Below are 5,128 nucleotides of genomic sequence, written 5' to 3' on the forward strand. Positions count from 1 at the left end.
ATCTTGAAAGTATCAGAGAGATAGTGTTTCAAAAGAGCAAAGAAGTGACTCTACTCCAACTGAAGTCACAGCCATTCATGTGACAATTGCCTTCTATTTCTTTGAGAGCCACTGTACTGCTGCCTCATGGAAATCTTTAACTTTTCTACTGTTACTTAATGTTTTTACATGTTGAAATATGATTTCCCTAACCCTAAGGCTCTCCCTGTAGATAGAAAATTCTCCCTTATGACCCAGAAGAGCACACTACCTCAGGCAGGGAAGACTCATTCTGTCAACGTAGGATGATTAGTTGGTTGTCAACACCACAAGACTCTCCTCATCTGATAGATGTAGACGTACCAGAGTTTCAAACTTTCAGAGGAAGAGCCAGAAATGTTCATCGAGAATACACTTGTGCCGTTTAGTTAAAGCTCTCTGCAATGGATGCATCACTGGTGCTCTGCTCAATTCCTCTTTACCTGCTTCTGCACTCATGCTGTGATGGGAACTGTGACTACTGATGGATGCCCCCTTCTCCTGAGAATTGCTCTCGGCCAATGCTAGCACAGGAAGCTCTACCTCTTTCCCTTCCCACCAAACCCTGGGCCAAGGACTAATTGACCCAGGGGTTAAAGGGCAACCCCATGCCTTGGGATGGTATTAACCCTGTGGTGCAATTTGTGCTCCAGAGCTTCCTCATGGGTGAGACAGAAGCACGTGTCCTGTTGTATCCACAACTACACTCAGCCTTTTTTGCTCATTCAATCCTCATTTTGGGCTATGTCTTCAGAAACTAAACAGAAGGCACTATCCAAAGATTACTTGTGTATTTCTTATAGAAGCCTCCACTCCACCCCCACACACATACATTCCTTAAATAGGTTCCTATGACCTACCAGTTGAAGCCCAGGCTTCTTATCAGGACATTAAGTCTTTGCATGGTCAGTCGGGTCTCTGTCTTTCAAGATTTATTTTTCACTATCATATTCCATATTAACCTACTCAGGGTTGCCTATTTTACATTCTCTCCCAGCCCTGCACATTCCTTGGAAAGGCCTCCCCTGCCTCGCCTGAATGATGAACACTCTATTCCTTATTCAAGACTCTAACATGACGTCCCCTGTGAAGGCTCCTCAGATTCCTCTAGGCTCAGTAGGTGCCACTCCTCAGTCCCCTACAGCATATGGTGTCAATGACAACAGTGATATGCTTGTCTGATTCCTCCACTTAACTATGAATTTTTTGTTACAGTTAATAAAAATGTTTATTTTGCATTTTATACAGAACAGCCTGAAGTCTGCATCATGACTTGATGGTTACCCAGGGGTTTACGTGTGTCCAACTGAACACGGTGGTTCTGGGATTAAGGATCCACACAAACACAGGCAGGAGTTTGGAGGGAAGAAGGGGGCACAGCAGGAGTGTATCTCAAGCCCACCTCAAAAGCAGCAGAGCATTCCAAGTTGCTGAAAACCTGTGCAAATGGGGCCTCTAAAACAAACATTGTACTGTGAGCTCTCGGGGAAGGGGCAGGAAAAGGATGTTGATAAATAAGGGGGCATTTTCTTGAGGCGGCAAATGAGGAGGGAGGCTTACTATTTTTAATGCCCTCAGCCCCAGGACATGATAATCAGACGAGATCATGTCCAATCTTGAATCAATTCCCTGTTCAAAAAGAGGTGCTAATATCCCAGGGACCAGACTGAAAATACCATGAAAATACTCTGAAAATACCATGCTGGTCATTCCTGAGTCCCTGTTCTATGCCCCACAACACATTAGAAGGGCAAGGGAAGGTCAAGGGTAGTGGCTTGTGTTCTGTGGAAGTATTAAGCACTGATAAAACCCAGTGACTGGGACCACAGATCTGTTGAGAGGTCACTAGTAGGGACCAAGAGTGGGAGGTCCGGAACACCCTCAGCTAGAGATGCAACAGGTATGGAAAGTCTGGGAGGAGGTAAATATTAAAGTAATGGGAAACAGAACACTCCCAAGTCTTAATTTTAATTGGATAGTTTTAAAAATCAAAATAGAATCTAACATTGGGTGCCGGTCACCACAAATACTATGCCTTTATGATCACTTGGTATCATAAAACATTTGCCAAAGCCTGCCTGTCTGGCTAACCAAAAGGTCTTGCTAGGAGGTGTTTGTGTGCGTGAGAGAGTGCCAAGGGGCTTGGTACTGCTGACTATCCAACGTGATTCCTATGGAAACAGAAGGGGCAGAGTCTTGGTTAGCTGGCTTGTTGAGGTTTGGCAGAGAAGAAGCAAAAGCTCCAAAGTGACTGCAGATTCTCTGCAACTGGCTTTGACCCAGAGAAAGAGGAGCCAGATTCTCACTCTAAAGATAGAGAGGGACCAAACCTAACCCATAGCACATGCATTAGTTCTGGTCAACCCATAGCACATGCATTAGTTCTGGTCATCCTACAGTGGACGGGCAACTAATACTGGGCAGGGGAAGGGAGCTGGTTAGGGAAGAAGGGCTCATTTTTCATTTTTTAAGGTCTTAATTAATATTTTAACCTCAAACAGATTATCAGTGCCTCAAATACAATTTAATCTTAAGTCTTTAAAAGGTCCCCTGCAACAAAAATATACATTTTTTTTAAGGCTTCCTCACTTTCTGATAGTCAGTTTCCCCCAGTCTCCAGTTTTACCCTGACTTAGAGTCCACAGACTTCATCAGACCACCTGTGCCATGGACTTGGGTCTTTCTAGAGGGAAGCCTCAGGCTCGGCTCCAGATGAGCTGTGCCAGTACACCCAATGCCTGTGATGCCCCAAACAAGACCGCGTAGCAATGTATCTCCGTCATGCTATAGTACTGGAGAGCACACCACCGTGTGCATCAACATTGGGCCCAGGATTCTCGGCCTTACCCTACTGTCAGAGGATGTTGGGCACAATCTGGTATAGCTGAGCAACCAGCTTAAACATGGGATCATTATGCGATGTTTCAGAGCAAACTCTCGCTGACAGGTACATTGTGGCTCAGTCTTCCTTAGTACTGCATGGCCATAGCCTGGAACAACCCATCTCGAGTTGAATGAAGTCTCGTAACTTCTCATGTGACACATCTTTGCCAACTTCCTTCTGTAGTTGTGTTAGCCAGACAAGCACTTCCTGATTTGCCAGTCCATGTAGAGGACCTGCCAGCCTGTTCATGGCTGCTGCAAAGGACAGGGAAGGGTCTGAAAGGGCACTGCCCGCCAAATGGCTGGTATGAGCACTTATATTGCTGTGCTCATGGTCACTGTGGATGGTGAGCTACAGGTGCATGAGCTCAGTGAACTGAGCATCAGTATAGCCTAACATGTTGGTGAAACTGTGGGACCAGTTCAGCTTAGAGTCAGTGACCCCAATACCACTGCCCTCTCCGCAGAGATTTCGGTAGACCTTTTCTGCAATACAAGGTAGCTTTGTGATTAGATACACACGGTCTTCATAAATCAACTCCCAGTATTTGGTTTGACTGGCACCCTCTGGATATGCTCAGGCAAAGTTGTCTAGGGCTGCCATGGCTGCACTGGGCTCAGACATGGGTGTGGATTGGTGGGAAAGTTGTCCAGCATGGTGACCACATGGGAAGGTAGAGCTGCCTACCCTCTTTGCCCACTCTCTTGAGAGCCAAGATACCTGTTCCTCTCTTGGGATCTGTCCAGTTACCGGCAGCCGAAATAAGCCGCTGGGTAGGAGTTCTTCCCCACCCTTAGCCTTGGGTAGCAGTTTTTGGTATTCAGGGATACTGAAGCCTCGGAAACAGATACGCTCATCAGGATCAAGAACTGAAGTTTATACACCAATCCCTTAATGCCTCTCATGCCGCCATACCTTACGCCTGCAGTGATTTGGCCCACCACCTTCTTGCCATGTTGCTGCCTGAAGGTTTTAATTCTAGCCTGCTCCTTAACTATCAGGTCCGCCAATATGTCTTTCAAATTCTTGGAGGAAGCACTGGCATGCCAGGCAGCAAGAACAAGAAAAGATGCACTGTTGCTTCCCAAGAGCCTGGCAGCCACCTGGGTAAAAGCTTGGTGAGTGAACTCCACAATCTGGTGGAGAGGGAAGAAGGGGAGAGAGCTGCGGCAGGAACAGGAACCACCACCGCGGCACCAGAGGCCGCAATGGGTTGACAAGGTTGAAAGGAGGCAGCTGAGGGAACGCGCAGATGAACCCACAGCAGGTGCCCAGCCAGGAGTTCTCAGCAAGGCCCTGCCCACTGCCAACTATGAACTTATTAAGAGTGACTTTCCAATAGTTCTTAGCAGCGTGTGGAGTAGAAGATGGAACAACGTATACCTTCAGAATGCACAGAGCCAATGCATTTTTTGGATTACAAATAAATCAATTTAAGACCTATTGCTTCTGACAATGATTTGCAAATTGAGAAAATTCTGGAAAAATAGACATCCAACAAGTTAATAGTGATTATACCTAATGACAGGGTAACTGGTGGGGATTTGTTTATTTGTATGTTCTTATTTGTTTCTTGTTTCTTATGTCAGCAAATTTTAAATAGAATATGCAAAATGATGATCCCAATAATAAAAAATATTGTGTTTATTCATAAGAGTTAAATAATGTTTATAGAAAGGAAAAGATGAGAATGTTTTTGGACAGATTAGGATTTAAACAAAAATGTTAAACACAGAATACAAAATATGTTTTTTTCTCCTGTTGTCTAGCTTTTGTACAGTGAACACATGTTGCTTTTAGAATAAGAAATATACATTTTAAATTTCAAAATTACTCAGAAAGATTTTGTAAACAATCTAAAAGAAAATAAATGTGTTTGGAAAATCCATTTCTGAGTTTACAGTAGTGTTGAATAGCCCAGCCAATCAACACATGACCTGAATCAAACACAAGTTTACCGGACTCACTATTCCAGAAGGGTGACCACATTCTTTTGTGTTACTACATGTCATCAGTGCCTGTAAGAGACAAAGGTCTTTGAATGGTGTTAAGGTTTTTCATTGGTTTCCTTGTATTCTTAACATTTTATGGTCAAGGTCCTTTGATGTGGGCTCATTCCATCATATTTGTGATGAATGAAAATACATGAACACGGAAGGAAAAACAGGAATGAATTAAGAAAAATCACATAATTCCAGGTAGTCAGTCTCTCCGAAAAAAATCATC

The 5,128-nt window shown here is 44.2% G+C and overlaps 1 pseudogene; it reads right to left on the reverse strand.

Annotated features, from left to right (window-relative positions):
* Positions 1–2,640: 2,640 nt before the first annotated feature.
* LOC129032430 (citrate synthase, mitochondrial-like) lies at positions 2,641–4,914 on the reverse strand (annotated as a pseudogene).
* Between the last annotated feature and the right edge of the window lie 214 nt (positions 4,915–5,128).

Source organism: Pongo pygmaeus, chromosome 2 (genome assembly GCF_028885625.2).
Source record: "Pongo pygmaeus isolate AG05252 chromosome 2, NHGRI_mPonPyg2-v2.0_pri, whole genome shotgun sequence".
In the NCBI taxonomy this organism is placed as follows: Eukaryota; Metazoa; Chordata; class Mammalia; order Primates; family Hominidae; genus Pongo; species Pongo pygmaeus.